Here is a 17,771-nt window from a genome sequence, read left to right on the forward strand (position 1 = left end):
AGTGGAGGAACTATCCGATAGAATATACCTCATTTAACGGTTAGGCACGAAGTTTTTTTTCGATACATTTGTTTCTCTAAACATACTTGTAGTGTTCCTACTTAAAATAACGGAACAGCATTAAAGCTTCAGTATGGAACTGGCGTCCATCTTAATCTGCTTTATTTTTCACTTCATCCCCCTCTTCTTTCCTGCCCCGGCCCTCGCGCTTCTTCATCTTCTGTCCAAAGGCTCATACCGCTTCACCCTTCCCGCTTTCTTTTAATTACCCCTCCTGGGGTAATACTTGAAGACATTCCCAATTGAAGCACATTCAACAGATCCACGTTCACCAGTGTACCAGACAGTCTTCAAAATTCCGTTCTGGGTGGCTGTCTTGGTCACAGAGTAAGGCCCATAAAATTTGGCACTGGAATCTCTTATTCCTTTTCTCACTAGTACGAGGTCGGTGACTTGAATGTCTGGCATGTCTGCTCGATGCCTCTTGTCGAAATTCTTTTTCATTCGTTTTCGGTACCTCTCCTCCTGTGATTTTTGTTGCCTCTCCTCGACAATCTTGAGGTTTTCCAAGAGTCCCAACTCACGGTCTGCCTGCAGAATAGGGGTCTCTCCTGTAGAAGCGTACTGTGGACTGCACCCCAAGCCACTTGTGTAGGATCGGTTATGATGTTTTACGGCTGCTTCTAAAGAACATTTCCATCCCCCAGGAAAACTATCGTACATCTTGATGTATTGTTTCACGTCCCGTATGGCACGTTCTGCAAGCCCATTCGCCGCAGGATGGTATGGCGCACAGAACTTGATCGATACATTGTGATCTCGAGCCCATCTTACTAGCTTTTCACTCTTGAACGCGGGGCCGTTATCGCATACGATTGTCCGCGTAGTTCTAAACATGTCCCTTTCGAGAAGGGTTATGACGCTATTTGCATCTTCTTTTCCTGCTCGTGCCGCGACCATCCTGGTGCATTCATCTATGGCCAGCAGAAAAGCTTGCGTTTTTCTGACTCCTTCCCGTTTCTTGTTAAGTTCGGCGAAATCCAGGTGAACTACTTCAAAAGGCACGTTCGAGTGGCAAGGTAGTATCATGGTGTCCGTAGGCTGTTTATACTTGACTTTGTGTACTTGACACACATGGCATGAACGAACGTACTGACTAACGTCTTTCTTCATGTGAGGCCACGTAAACCTCTTGACCAACTTGTTGTAGGTACGCCAAAAGCCGTCGTGTCCTCCAGATTCTGGGCTATCGTGGTACAAGTAAAGCACTTTGGAAACAAGAGTTGGTGGGACTTGATACCGACCTTCCGTAAAAACCAGTTGTTCTGAGCCTTCCCACAGCTTCACTTCATTGATTTCTTCAGATTTTTCTGTGTTGTTTTGTACCATCAATCTTGATAGAGCATCTGCATCGGTTAAAAGCGGTCCTGGTCGGTGCGAGATGGTAAAGTCAAATTGCTGCAAGTAATTCACCCATCTGGCGATACGCCCTTTAGTTTGGGTCATATTCAAGAGATGAGTGAGTGCCTGGTGATCGGTGAACAAAGTGAACTTCGTACCTTCCAGGTACGTGCGGAAGTAGTCAACGGCCTTCAGGACCGCCAGTGCTTCTTTTTCCGTAGTAGTGTAGTTTGTTTCAGACGGCTTGAAAGTGTAACTGTAGTAACCGACTACGTGTCGCTTTTCTCGGCCAGATGCTTCAATACATTTTTGATACAACACTGCACCAGTCCCATAATGTGAGGCGTCAGTGTTCAATTCAAAGGGTAAAGTGAAATCTGGTATACGCAGAACGGGGTCAGAAGAAATTCTGTGCACCAAGTCACGGTAGACTCTCTCACATTCGTCACTCCATTCAAAGGGAACTTCTTTCTGCGTTAAGCGCGTGAGGCATCTAGTTTTGACAGCAAAGTCCTTTATGAAAGATCGGAAATGTCCTGCCAATCCCAAAAACACACGCAGTGAATGGACGTCATATGGTTTCTTCAACTGGGGGATCTTCTCGACGGACTCTTGTTTTGTGCTTTTGGTGTTCCCATCGAAGACTCTTCCAAGAAACACCACTTTTCGTTGAAAGAATACACTCTTCTTAAAATTAACCTTGAGATGTGCCAAGCTCAAGGCGTTTAACACCTGAGACAGATGGTCCTGATGCTCAGCCTCTGTTTTGGAGAAGACTATAATGTCGTCTATGTACACATTACAAAAAACACCAAGGAATGGCTTTAGGACGTCGTTCATGATCTTCTGGAACCACGCTGGCGAGTTTTTCCAACCGAAAGGGAGCCGGTTGTATTCGTAGAGATCGAATGGCGTGATAAAAGCGGTGTACATTTTTGTTTCTTCGGTTAGTGGGATCTGCCAGAAACCTTTGCATAAATCGATGCGGGAAAAATGTCGGCAACCCCCGGTCTCATCTATAATTGTGTCGATCTTCGGCATAGGAAATGGTATGAGTTCTGTCTGACGATTGAGAACCCTGTAGTCGGTGCATAATCTGAAGGTTCCGTCTTCTTTCGGTGCGATCGTTATGGGAGAAGCGAAGGGTGATACCGAAGGTCGTATGATATCAGCATCTAGCATCTCCTGCAACTCTTTCTTGAGCCACATCTTTCGCTCCCTTGACATATTGTAAGGTGCTTTCCGGATGACGGTCTTGTCAGCGAGTTCGAAAGGAACCTTGTGGGACTTCATCGCCTGAGGATAGCTTCCTATGCATACAAGTTCAGGGTAGGTCGTTGCGATATCCTCCGCGCACTTGACAACTCGTAGATTATCTTGTCTACCCTGATTTGTCTCGTTCCTTGCTACTCCTTCTACTAGAACCACATCGTCCCAGTACACGTTGATCTTTAGTTTCTTTATATCTGGTCTTGATAGCAAAAAGTCGTACGTTACCCCCTCTATCACCAACACTTCGCTCTCTATTTGCTGACCCTGGAACTCGATGTTTACCAAGGCCCACTGATCATGCAACGTTACTTTTCCATCATAGCCTTGTACTCGTAGAATTCTTCCACTATGCAAGCGATTTGCATCCACCAGCTTGGCATTTATAATGGACACAGAAGCACCGCTGTCTACCAGAGCCATCATATGTTTGTTTCCTACTTTGACGGGAATGTGAAGTAGGCTAGAGCAACTTAAATAAACAGTCTCATTTGGAGTCATCGGGTGGGACTGATCACCCTCGTTTATTAGTTTTTTTCTGTCGAATACTCCTGAGCTTCAGTGTCGATATTATTCACTCGACCTCTTGGAACACGCCAGGGCAAGTTATCTGTGCGAGTTGCGAGGTGGCTCGGTTCTCGCTGAGCGCGGCTTGACCAGTCCGATTTACTCCGACTGAAACAGCTGCTTGACTCGGCGGTTATGCTTGTTTCCGAAGCTGATGGTATGTTCTGAAGACACGCGAGGAGGTCATCTAGAGTCTTTGGTGACAGTATTTGCACTTGCTTCAACACGTTAGTGTGCAATCCATGCATTATTAAGGCAACTACGGCCGTAGATGGAAGCAAAGGCTCCGCCAGCTTTAAAAGACGGCGTTTCTCAAAGAAGTACTCGACAAGGCAGCTTTGCTCAGACTTGAAATTAAGCGCCGTGTTCCATCTTTCTACTGGATTGCTTCGGAATGCAGTCAAAAACTTTTTCCTCCACTGGCTCCAAGAGTCGTCACTGTCTTCCAGAATGCATGTTTCATACCACTTTCGCGCAACACCTCTCAAGTAAACGCGCATGTTGGTGATTTTAGCCTCATCAGAGAGCCACTTGTTTTTTCCAGCGGCATATTCGTAGAAATCAAGCCAACTTTCTGGATTTGAAGACACACCGTCGAAAGCATCAGGTTCTACGAAATTAGGTGTCGGTCTCTCAGCATTCAGAGAGCTTATAAGAGATGTCATTATTTGGTTTTGTTGAAGCATCTGTTCCTGTTGCAGCTGAAAAGCTTTCAAAACGAGGCTCACCTCTTCCGTCGGAGATCGTGATCCTGAGTGTTTTCGACGCGCTGGTTCAAGAACTAGGTCGTTGAAGGTCGCCACACGCAAGTTCACTTTCACAGCACCTTTCCGTCGTAGTTCAGTAGTGTCTACGGCTGCCTTTTCCACAACCAGGTTTACGAGTTCTTCCGAGCTGAGCTCACGAGGTAGGTCTACCGCTGCTTCGTCTTGAACTTGGTACTTCGAAAAGATGATCTCCTCGGAGGTCTCGTCTATGAAGAACGTCACCCACATGATGGCTTCGATGGCCGGCTGCGCCAAAATAATGTAGTGTTCCTACTTAAAATAACGGAACAGCATTAAAGCTTCAGTATGGAACTGGCGTCCATCTTAATCTGCTTTATTTTTCACTTCATCCCCCTCTTCTTTCCTGCCCCGGCCCTCGCGCTTCTTCATCTTCTGTCCAAAGGCTCATACCGCTTCAATACTAGAGCAATAACGGGCGACCGCAGGATAGATTATATATATATTGCGTGCAGCAACTGAACACTTGTCAATATGAATGCAACTTTTCTCTGTATTAGTTCAGCTTGTAGCATAAATAACAATACAAGAGGAAATTGTAAACTTAGCACAACTGAGGTTATCTCATTGGAGTATTCATCTGGGGAGGGGGGGGGACACTCCGAATGGTAGGACTGCTATACCCTCGTTTATAGACTGCCCGGAGGCTTCGCGGTCCTGTTTCTTGTAGTTATAGGCTGTCCTGCAGCGCGGCTATTGCGTCGTACGTACGAGTAGAGCGAGCAGGGCAGAAGTTGCCGAGAAATAACGACAGATTCGTAAGGACTGAAGCATAGACAGGTGAATCTTGTTCCTGCGACGTGAGTTGCTTTCTGTGTTTTCCGTTTTTGAAGGGTATGAAAGAAGCGTCGACTGGTCAGACAGGCGGTAGAAATGCTCGGTGTTTAGTTTTTGGCTGAAAATCTACTTGCAATGTGTGCAAGTAGATGTGAAGAAGGCCGAGTAGATGTGTCGACAGACGTACAGAGAAGAGAATAAGTGGTTTGAAGCTTCTGTCAACTGACTTGTTCAGCTTTGTTTAGCTGCGGCTGCATGGGTCGAAAGTGTTGTGGCTCGGGCGAGTTGGTTATCCATGAACTTAGCTTCTATTAGCGCGGCACATATGAAAAGGAAAGAGGAAAGAATACAGAGACGTCAAGACAGGTAGGCGCTAAACTTCCAACTGTTTATTTCATGCCCTTGACACCCATCTTATACATGCGTAGAAACACGACTCATCTTGCACGTGGTGACATCCCAAGAAACGTCATTTCCTTATCTGTCAAAGCAATCGAAGGTGAACTCACACACAAGTTTCCCATTTTTTCTATTGCCTCGGCTTCTTTGATCTCACGTGTCAGCTGATTGCGAGACCGGCTGATAACGGTGCAGCTATACAGATCAGGGGAGCACCCACACCCCTTGCAGTGCGCCGCCAAGAACCCTCCCGCTGAAAGTTTATTTCTCGCGTTGTAAGCATGTTCCCGCAGTCTATCATTAAGACACCGCTTAGTCTGTCCTATGTAATATCTTCCACACGATAACAAGAACACGTACACAACGCAACACACACAATCTACATATCTAACCTGATGTTTCTTATCACATACTAAGCGAATAGAACTAATTGGGCAGGTCAACTTGCAAAGCTCCCCTAGTTTTTTGGGGGCTGAAAACACCACACGTACGTGAGCCCGCTGGGCTACCTTCTTCAAGTTATGAGAGACAGTGTGCATATATGGGATTACGCCTATTCTGCTACCCGAACACTCCAACACTTGTTGCCTATCTTTCTGTGAAGCTTTGAGGATACGCTCAGCTACAGAGACCTGCAGCAGAACAGGGTACCCTGCTTCGGTGAGACGCTTACTCTGAGTCACGAAACTGTGTGCCATTTTGTGATGACACGATTTTGCTAGGGCGTTTTTAAAACACAAGTTTGCGATTCCTCTCTTTATAAGCTTAGAGTGCGCCGAGACAAAAGAAAGCAGAGGCTTATTTGCCCGTGGCTCATACGACCAGCAAGTGTGATTTCCTAGAAAAAACAACCGGATATCCAAAAACCGCAGAGAGGCACCTTGGGGGAGCTCGCAAGTAATTTCAAGGGGTGCGAGACATTCCTTAATCACTGGTAATACTTCTTCAACCTTCGCTTCTAGGTCAACTGGTGTACAGTCCATCAAAAACAGGAAATCATCGACAAAACGAAAAGATTTGCACACTGGAGTGTCGTCTAACGTTGAGGACAAGGAAGTGCTAAGGCTGGATAAAAACAGATCACTAAGAATGGGTGCTATGCACGAGCCGATGCATACACCGTTTTTTTGCAAATACAACGCGTTGTCCCATGAGATAAAAGTAGAGGAAAGGTAAAAAGATAAAAGTTCTAAAAAGTGACTCAACGATAATGAAGCTTCATTTTGAAAGCGCGTGACACCGTAATCATCTATGGCATGTTCAATAGCAGACAACAGAGCACCATGAGGTATCGAGTAATACAAGTCTTTTATGTCCACCGAGAAGGCTTGGTAACTGTCATGTGTGTGGTTATTCAAGAATTCAATTACCTGATCGGAGTTCCTAATCAAGAAAGGATCATTAACGGGTAAACAAGCAAGCTTGGCTTGAAGAAACAAAGCGACTGACTTTTGCCATGTGTCATTTTCTGAAATAATTACCCTCAACGGGTAATTATTTCAGAAAATGACACATGACATATTTCAGAAAATGACACATGGCAAAAGCCAGTCGCTTTGTTTCTTCAAGCCAAGCTTGCTTGTTTACCCGTTAATGATCCTTTCTTGATTAGGAACTCCGATCAGGTAATTGAATTCTTGAATAACCACACACATGACAGTTACCAAGCCTTCTCGGTGGACATAAAAGACTTGTATTACTCGATACCTCATGGTGCTCTGTTGTCTGCTATTGAACATGCCATAGATGATTACGGTGTCACGCGCTTTCAAAATGAAGCTTCATTATCGTTGAGTCACTTTTTAGAACTTTTATCTTTTTACCTTTCCTCTACTTTTATCTCATGGGACAACGCGTTGTATTTGCAAAAAAACGGTGTATGCATCGGCTCGTGCATAGCACCCATTCTTAGTGATCTGTTTTTATCCAGCCTTAGCACTTCCTTGTCCTCAACGTTAGACGACACTCCAGTGTGCAAATCTTTTCGTTTTGTCGATGATTTCCTGTTTTTGATGGACTGTACACCAGTTGACCTAGAAGCGAAGGTTGAAGAAGTATTACCAGTGATTAAGGAATGTCTCGCACCCCTTGAAATTACTTGCGAGCTCCCCCAAGGTGCCTCTCTGCGGTTTTTGGATATCCGGTTGTTTTTTCTAGGAAATCACACTTGCTGGTCGTATGAGCCACGGGCAAATAAGCCTCTGCTTTCTTTTGTCTCGGCGCACTCTAAGCTTATAAAGAGAGGAATCGCAAACTTGTGTTTTAAAAACGCCCTAGCAAAATCGTGTCATCACAAAATGGCACACAGTTTCGTGACTCAGAGTAAGCGTCTCACCGAAGCAGGGTACCCTGTTCTGCTGCAGGTCTCTGTAGCTGAGCGTATCCTCAAAGCTTCACAGAAAGATAGGCAACAAGTGTTGGAGTGTTCGGGTAGCAGAATAGGCGTAATCCCATATATGCACACTGTCTCTCATAACTTGAAGAAGGTAGCCCAGCGGGCTCACGTACGTGTGGTGTTTTCAGCCCCCAAAAAACTAGGGGAGCTTTGCAAGTTGACCTGCCCAATTAGTTCTATTCGCTTAGTATGTGATAAGAAACATCAGGTTAGATATGTAGATTGTGTGTGTTGCGTTGTGTACGTGTTCTTGTTATCGTGTGGAAGATATTACATAGGACAGACTAAGCGGTGTCTTAATGATAGACTGCGGGAACATGCTTACAACGCGAGAAATAAACTTTCAGCGGGAGGGTTCTTGGCGGCGCACTGCAAGGGGTGTGGGTGCTCCCCTGATCTGTATAGCTGCACCGTTATCAGCCGGTCTCGCAATCAGCTGACACGTGAGATCAAAGAAGCCGAGGCAATAGAAAAAATGGGAAACTTGTGTGTGAGTTCACCTTCGATTGCTTTGACAGATAAGGAAATGACGTTTCTTGGGATGTCACCACGTGCAAGATGAGTCGTGTTTCTACGCATGTATAAGATGGGTGTCAAGGGCATGAAATAAACAGTTGGAAGTTTAGCGCCTACCTGTCTTGACGTCTCTGTATTCTTTCCTCTTTCCTTTTCATATGTGCCGCGCTAATAGAAGCTAAGTTCATGGATAACCAACTCGCCCGAGCCACAACACTTTTGAACTTTATTTCTTGTTCAACGGGCCCGTTCTTCTACGCACTTCGTGACCCTCATGCAATCGTTTCGCTAATAGCAGAAACGGTGTGTAAAGCACGCTCTCTTGCGTTCTGCACTCGTCGCAAAATAATACCGCAAGAAATAGTTCACCTCTCAGGAGGCTTCGTTCCGTCACCAGGACACTCGTCTAGGATCTGCAAGATCCTACGTTCGGAGCTGTACCGCCAAGTGCGGCTCTACCGACAGGCTCTGACCACGAGCTTGCGTTGCACCAGTGATCCTGTGGGTGCACTTGGAAGGATTCGTGCGTTCTCACGGTTTGTCGACCAGAGAACGGAGTGGCTGTGGCAGCGTCATCTGAAGCAGCTCCGGAGCCGTCTACCGGGAAAGAGACCGACTCAGAGAAGCCCTGTTCATGGGGCTTCGCAGCTGAATCTTCCAGGGTTCGTCCACGATGCGCTCTCACTGGGTCCGAAGTTCGCGGTCGAAAAGAGGAGGCCACCGGAAGAACTGTTGTCCATGGTGAGACAGCTTGCTAAACTCGTCCCTGAGGAGGAAGCGTCCCGCGTTGTATCTGAAGGTGTAGATGTTATTTCACGTAATCGTATGCCGCGTCCAAAACACTCTGTAAAACGTGTTTCGGAGTATCTGACAAGCAATTCCTTGTGTGTGTTGCCTGCCGACAAGGAAGGTGGTTTTGCTGTTTTGCCTGCAGCCACGTTTTGTGCTAAGGCGAAGGAAGCCATCTCCAGTGTTTTCAAAGTGCATGATCAGGTCGTTCCGACAAAAGTTAAGGCGCAGGCCAAGAAACTGTGTAGTAGGCTGAATCTTGATAAGCTAAAGAAAAGTGTCAATGACAGCAGACGAGGTCACCTTGAAGTTCTCTTCAGCGCTAAGACCCACAAACCAGACGTCCCGTTGAGGGTAATTATTTCAGAAAATGACACATGGCAAAAGTCAGTCGCTTTGTTTCTTCAAGCCAAGCTTGCTTGTTTACCCGTTAATGATCCTTTCTTGATTAGGAACTCCGATCAGGTAATTGAATTCTTGAATAACCACACACATGACAGTTACCAAGCCTTCTCGGTGGACATAAAAGACTTGTATTACTCGATACCTCATGGTGCTCTGTTGTCTGCTATTGAACATGCCATAGATGATTACGGTGTCACGCGCTTTCAAAATGAAGCTTCATTATCGTTGAGTCACTTTTTAGAACTTTTATCTTTTTACCTTTCCTCTACTTTTATCTCATGGGACAACGCGTTGTATTTGCAAAAAAACGGTGTATGCATCGGCTCGTGCATAGCACCCATTCTTAGTGATCTGTTTTTATCCAGCCTTAGCACTTCCTTGTCCTCAACGTTAGACGACACTCCAGTGTGCAAATCTTTTCGTTTTGTCGATGATTTCCTGTTTTTGATGGACTGTACACCAGTTGACCTAGAAGCGAAGGTTGAAGAAGTATTACCAGTGATTAAGGAATGTCTCGCACCCCTTGAAATTACTTGCGAGCTCCCCCAAGGTGCCTCTCTGCGGTTTTTGGATATCCGGTTGTTTTTTCTAGGAAATCACACTTGCTGGTCGTATGAGCCACGGGCAAATAAGCCTCTGCTTTCTTTTGTCTCGGCGCACTCTAAGCTTATAAAGAGAGGAATCGCAAACTTGTGTTTTAAAAACGCCCTAGCAAAATCGTGTCATCACAAAATGGCACACAGTTTCGTGACTCAGAGTAAGCGTCTCACCGAAGCAGGGTACCCTGTTCTGCTGCAGGTCTCTGTAGCTGAGCGTATCCTCAAAGCTTCACAGAAAGATAGGCAACAAGTGTTGGAGTGTTCGGGTAGCAGAATAGGCGTAATCCCATATATGCACACTGTCTCTCATAACTTGAAGAAGGTAGCCCAGCGGGCTCACGTACGTGTGGTGTTTTCAGCCCCCAAAAAACTAGGGGAGCTTTGCAAGTTGACCTGCCCAATTAGTTCTATTCGCTTAGTATGTGATAAGAAACATCAGGTTAGATATGTAGATTGTGTGTGTTGCGTTGTGTACGTGTTCTTGTTATCGTGTGGAAGATATTACATAGGACAGACTAAGCGGTGTCTTAATGATAGACTGCGGGAACATGCTTACAACGCGAGAAATAAACTTTCAGCGGGAGGGTTCTTGGCGGCGCACTGCAAGGGGTGTGGGTGCTCCCCTGATCTGTATAGCTGCACCGTTATCAGCCGGTCTCGCAATCAGCTGACACGTGAGATCAAAGAAGCCGAGGCAATAGAAAAAATGGGAAACTTGTGTGTGAGTTCACCTTCGATTGCTTTGACAGATAAGGAAATGACGTTTCTTGGGATGTCACCACGTGCAAGATGAGTCGTGTTTCTACGCATGTATAAGATGGGTGTCAAGGGCATGAAATAAACAGTTGGAAGTTTAGCGCCTACCTGTCTTGACGTCTCTGTATTCTTTCCTCTTTCCTTTTCATATGTGCCGCGCTAATAGAAGCTAAGTTCATGGATAACCAACTCGCCCGAGCCACAACACTTTTGAACTTTATTTCTTGTTCAACGGGCCCGTTCTTCTACGCACTTCGTGACCCTCATGCAATCGTTTCGCTAATAGCAGAAACGGTGTGTAAAGCACGCTCTCTTGCGTTCTGCACTCGTCGCAAAATAATACCGCAAGAAATAGTTCACCTCTCAGGAGGCTTCGTTCCGTCACCAGGACACTCGTCTAGGATCTGCAAGATCCTACGTTCGGAGCTGTACCGCCAAGTGCGGCTCTACCGACAGGCTCTGACCACGAGCTTGCGTTGCACCAGTGATCCTGTGGGTGCACTTGGAAGGATTCGTGCGTTCTCACGGTTTGTCGACCAGAGAACGGAGTGGCTGTGGCAGCGTCATCTGAAGCAGCTCCGGAGCCGTCTACCGGGAAAGAGACCGACTCAGAGAAGCCCTGTTCATGGGGCTTCGCAGCTGAATCTTCCAGGGTTCGTCCACGATGCGCTCTCACTGGGTCCGAAGTTCGCGGTCGAAAAGAGGAGGCCACCGGAAGAACTGTTGTCCATGGTGAGACAGCTTGCTAAACTCGTCCCTGAGGAGGAAGCGTCCCGCGTTGTATCTGAAGGTGTAGATGTTATTTCACGTAATCGTATGCCGCGTCCAAAACACTCTGTAAAACGTGTTTCGGAGTATCTGACAAGCAATTCCTTGTGTGTGTTGCCTGCCGACAAGGAAGGTGGTTTTGCTGTTTTGCCTGCAGCCACGTTTTGTGCTAAGGCGAAGGAAGCCATCTCCAGTGTTTTCAAAGTGCATGATCAGGTCGTTCCGACAAAAGTTAAGGCGCAGGCCAAGAAACTGTGTAGTAGGCTGAATCTTGATAAGCTAAAGAAAAGTGTCAATGACAGCAGACGAGGTCACCTTGAAGTTCTCTTCAGCGCTAAGACCCACAAACCAGACGTCCCGTTGAGGGTAATTATTTCAGAAAATGACACATGGCAAAAGTCAGTCGCTTTGTTTCTTCAAGCCAAGCTTGCTTGTTTACCCGTTAATGATCCTTTCTTGATTAGGAACTCCGATCAGGTAATTGAATTCTTGAATAACCACACACATGACAGTTACCAAGCCTTCTCGGTGGACATAAAAGACTTGTATTACTCGATACCTCATGGTGCTCTGTTGTCTGCTATTGAACATGCCATAGATGATTACGGTGTCACGCGCTTTCAAAATGAAGCTTCATTATCGTTGAGTCACTTTTTAGAACTTTTATCTTTTTACCTTTCCTCTACTTTTATCTCATGGGACAACGCGTTGTATTTGCAAAAAAACGGTGTATGCATCGGCTCGTGCATAGCACCCATTCTTAGTGATCTGTTTTTATCCAGCCTTAGCACTTCCTTGTCCTCAACGTTAGACGACACTCCAGTGTGCAAATCTTTTCGTTTTGTCGATGATTTCCTGTTTTTGATGGACTGTACACCAGTTGACCTAGAAGCGAAGGTTGAAGAAGTATTACCAGTGATTAAGGAATGTCTCGCACCCCTTGAAATTACTTGCGAGCTCCCCCAAGGTGCCTCTCTGCGGTTTTTGGATATCCGGTTGTTTTTTCTAGGAAATCACACTTGCTGGTCGTATGAGCCACGGGCAAATAAGCCTCTGCTTTCTTTTGTCTCGGCGCACTCTAAGCTTATAAAGAGAGGAATCGCAAACTTGTGTTTTAAAAACGCCCTAGCAAAATCGTGTCATCACAAAATGGCACACAGTTTCGTGACTCAGAGTAAGCGTCTCACCGAAGCAGGGTACCCTGTTCTGCTGCAGGTCTCTGTAGCTGAGCGTATCCTCAAAGCTTCACAGAAAGATAGGCAACAAGTGTTGGAGTGTTCGGGTAGCAGAATAGGCGTAATCCCATATATGCACACTGTCTCTCATAACTTGAAGAAGGTAGCCCAGCGGGCTCACGTACGTGTGGTGTTTTCAGCCCCCAAAAAACTAGGGGAGCTTTGCAAGTTGACCTGCCCAATTAGTTCTATTCGCTTAGTATGTGATAAGAAACATCAGGTTAGATATGTAGATTGTGTGTGTTGCGTTGTGTACGTGTTCTTGTTATCGTGTGGAAGATATTACATAGGACAGACTAAGCGGTGTCTTAATGATAGACTGCGGGAACATGCTTACAACGCGAGAAATAAACTTTCAGCGGGAGGGTTCTTGGCGGCGCACTGCAAGGGGTGTGGGTGCTCCCCTGATCTGTATAGCTGCACCGTTATCAGCCGGTCTCGCAATCAGCTGACACGTGAGATCAAAGAAGCCGAGGCAATAGAAAAAATGGGAAACTTGTGTGTGAGTTCACCTTCGATTGCTTTGACAGATAAGGAAATGACGTTTCTTGGGATGTCACCACGTGCAAGATGAGTCGTGTTTCTACGCATGTATAAGATGGGTGTCAAGGGCATGAAATAAACAGTTGGAAGTTTAGCGCCTACCTGTCTTGACGTCTCTGTATTCTTTCCTCTTTCCTTTTCATATGTGCCGCGCTAATAGAAGCTAAGTTCATGCATGGGTCGTTTTGTTTGTCTCCTTTGTTTAATGTGTTCCGTAAGATTACGAAAGCTGAGGATGGTTTTGTTTGCTTCTCCGTCGTGGTTCGAAGTCTGGACCACCACTCGGAATACGAATCCTTGAGCTTGTCTGTGGGTGGCGTCGTTACCCAGGTTGCCTGTGTGCCTGGGACAAAAACAAGCTGCTGTTATGAAAAATTTATGATACAGGACGGGTAAAAAAAAGAAAAAAAAAGAAGGAAGTCCTGTACCCCACCCTATCCGACGTGTGTTGTCGTTTTTCTGTTTTCCCAACCCAACCTCTTCCCTCAAACAGAAACTTAACAACACATAATAAATACACTACAATACATAATAAATACACTACAACAACGGATCAACACTATATACAATATGTACAGCCCAGCAGTGGAGGCCGGCTGGGAAATTCTTGTAGAGCGTTTTTGCGCGTCATCCTACAATTGCGCGCTGCCCCCGGAGCCAGGTTGTTAACCCTCACTACCGCGGTCTCATGGCGCAACGCTCAAGCCACTCGACCACCCCAGGGGGTACAAGTTGAACAACTTTTTGCACCTTATATGTTTGCGAGCTTGAAGCTGCTCATTGAGAAGAGAGTTACCATGGATTAAAGCAGCGTGTGATGAATTCTGGGGTGGAAGCTCTGTTGTGGATACTAATACATCTATTAAGAAGAATGGTAATGATGATAATGATAGACACAGTCGTTACCTGTTACAAGCCAATGCGCAAGTGGAGGAACTATCCGATAGAATATACCTCATTTAACGGTTAGGCACGAAGTTTTTTTTCGATACATTTGTTTCTCTAAACATACTAGAGCAATAACGGGCGACCGCAGGATAGATTATATATATATTGCGTGCAGCAACTGAACACTTGTCGATATGAATGCAACTTTTCTCTGTATTAGTTCAGCTTGTAGCATAAATAACAATACAAGAGGAAATTGTAAACTTAGCACAACTGAGGTTATCTCATTGGAGTATTCATCTGGGGAGGGGGGGGGACACTCCGAATGGTAGGACTGCTATACCCTCGCTTATAGACTGCCCGGAGGCTTCGCGGTCCTGTTTCTTGTAGTTATAGGCTGTCCTGCAGCGCGGCTATTGCGTCGTACGTACGAGTAGAGCGAGCAGGGCAGAAGTTGCCGAGAAATAACGACAGATTCGTAAGGACTGAAGCATAGACAGGTGAATCTTGTTCCTGCGACGTGAGTTGCTTTCTGTGTTTTCCGTTTTTGAAGGGTATGGAAGAAGCGTCGACTGGTCAGACAGGCGGTAGAAATGCTCGGTGTTTAGTTTTTGGCTGAAAATCTACTTGCAATGTGTGCAAGTAGATGTGAAGAAGGCCGAGTAGATGTGTCGACAGACGTACAGAGAAGAGAATAAGTGGTTTGAAGCTTCTGTCAACTGACTTGTTCAGCTTTGTTTAGCTGCGGCTGCATGGGTCGTTTTGTTTGTCTCCTTTGTTTAATGTGTTCCGTAAGATTACGAAAGCTGAGGATGGTTTTGTTTGCTTCTCCGTCGTGGTTCGAAGTCTGGACCACCACTCGGAATACGAATCCTTGAGCTTGTCTGTGGGTGGCGTCGTTACCCAGGTTGCCTGTGTGCCTGGGACAAAAACAAGCTGCTGTTATGAAAAATTTATGATACAGGACGGGTAAAAAAAAGAAAAAAAAAGAAGGAAGTCCTGTACCCCACCCTATCCGACGTGTGTTGTCGTTTTTCTGTTTTCCCAACCCAACCTCTTCCCTCAAACAGAAACTTAACAACACATAATAAATACACTACAATACATAATAAATACACTACAACAACGGATCAACACTATATACAATATGTACAGCCCAGCAGTGGAGGCCGGCTGGGAAATTCTTGTAGAGCGTTTTTGCGCGTCATCCTCCAATTGCGCGCTGCCCCCGGAGCCAGGTTGTAAACCCTCACTACCGCGGTCTCATGGCGCAACGCTCAAGCCACTCGACCACCCCAGGGGGTACAAGTTGAACAACTTTTTGCACCTTATATGTTTGCGACCTTGAAGCTGCTCATTGAGAAGAGAGTTATCATGGATTAAAGCAGCGTGTGATAAATTCTGGGGTGGAAGCTCTGTTGTGGATACTAATACATCTATTAAGAAGAATGGTAATGATGATAATGATAGACACAGTCGTTACCTGTTACAAGGCAATGCGCAAGTGGAGGAACTATCCGATAGAATATACCTCATTTAACGGTTAGGCACGAAGTTTTTTTTCGATACATTTGTTTCTCTAAACATACTAGAGCAATAACGGGCGACCGCAGGATAGATTATATATATATTGCGTGCAGCAACTGAACACTTGTCGATATGAATGCAACTTTTCTCTGTATTAGTTCAGCTTGTAGCATAAATAACAATACAAGAGGAAATTGTAAACTTAGCACAACTGAGGTTATCTCATTGGAGTATTCATCTGGGGAGGGGGGGGGGACACTCCGAATGGTAGGACTGCTATACCCTCGTTTATAGACTGCCCGGAGGCTTCGCGGTCCTGTTTCTTGTAGTTATAGGCTGTCCTGCAGCGCGGCTATTGCGTCGTACGTACGAGTAGAGCGAGCAGGGCAGAAGTTGCCGAGAAATAACGACAGATTCGTAAGGACTGAAGCATAGACAGGTGAATCTTGTTCCTGCGACGTGAGTTGCTTTCTGTGTTTTCCGTTTTTGAAGGGTATGAAAGAAGCGTCGACTGGTCAGACAGGCGGTAGAAATGCTCGGTGTTTAGTTTTTGGCTGAAAATCTACTTGCAATGTGTGCAAGTAGATGTGAAGAAGGCCGAGTAGATGTGTCGACAGACGTACAGAGAAGAGAATAAGTGGTTTGAAGCTTCTGTCAACTGACTTGTTCAGCTTTGTTTAGCTGCGGCTGCATGGGTCGTTTTGTTTGTCTCCTTTGTTTAATGTGTTCCGTAAGATTACGAAAGCTGAGGATGGTTTTGTTTGCTTCTCCGTCGTGGTTCGAAGTCTGGACCACCACTCGGAATACGAATCCTTGAGCTTGTCTGTGGGTGGCGTCGTTACCCAGGTTGCCTGTGTGCCTGGGACAAAAACAAGCTGCTGTTATGAAAAATTTATGATACAGGACGGGTAAAAAAAAGATAAAAAAAGAAGGAAGTCCTGTACCCCACCCTATCCGACGTGTGTTGTCGTTTTTCTGTTTTCCCAACCCAACCTCTTCCCTCAAACAGAAACTTAACAACACATAATAAATACACTACAATACATAATAAATACACTACAACAACGGATCAACACTATATACAATATGTACAGCCCAGCAGTGGAGGCCGGCTGGGAAATTCTTGTAGAGCGTTTTTGCGCGTCATCCTCCAATTGCGCGCTGCCCCCGGAGCCAGGTTGTTAACCCTCACTACCGCGGTCTCATGGCGCAACGCTCAAGCCACTCGACCACCCCAGGGGGTACAAGTTGAACAACTTTTTGCACCTTATATGTTTGCGAGCTTGAAGCTGCTCATTGAGAAGAGAGTTATCATGGATTAAAGCAGCGTGTGATAAATTCTGGGGTGGAAGCTCTGTTGTGGATACTAATACATCTATTAAGAAGAATGGTAATGATGATAATGATAGACACAGTCGTTACCTGTTACAAGGCAATGCGCAAGTGGAGGAACTATCCGATAGAATATACCTCATTTAACGGTTAGGCACGAAGTTTTTTTTCGATACATTTGTTTCTCTAAACATACTAGAGCAATAACGGGCGACCGCAGGATAGATTATATATATATTGCGTGCAGCAACTGAACACTTGTCGATATGAATGCAACTTTTCTCTGTATTAGTTCAGCTTGTAGCATAAATAACAATACAAGAGGAAATTGTAAACTTAGCACAACTGAGGTTATCTCATTGGAGTATTCATCTGGGGAGGGGGGGGGGGGACACTCCGAATGGTAGGACTGCTATACCCTCGTTTATAGACTGCCCGGAGGCTTCGCGGTCCTGTTTCTTGTAGTTATAGGCTGTCCTGCAGCGCGGCTATTGCGTCGTACGTACGAGTAGAGCGAGCAGGGCAGAAGTTGCCGAGAAATAACGACAGATTCGTAAGGACTGAAGCATAGACAGGTGAATCTTGTTCCTGCGACGTGAGTTGCTTTCTGTGTTTTCCGTTTTTGAAGGGTATGAAAGAAGCGTCGACTGGTCAGACAGGCGGTAGAAATGCTCGGTGTTTAGTTTTTGGCTGAAAATCTACTTGCAATGTGTGCAAGTAGATGTGAAGAAGGCCGAGTAGATGTGTCGACAGACGTACAGAGAAGAGAATAAGTGGTTTGAAGCTTCTGTCAACTGACTTGTTCAGCTTTGTTTAGCTG

Source organism: Rhipicephalus microplus, chromosome 1, assembly GCF_043290135.1.
Source record: "Rhipicephalus microplus isolate Deutch F79 chromosome 1, USDA_Rmic, whole genome shotgun sequence".
NCBI classification, from domain to species: domain Eukaryota; kingdom Metazoa; phylum Arthropoda; class Arachnida; order Ixodida; family Ixodidae; genus Rhipicephalus; species Rhipicephalus microplus.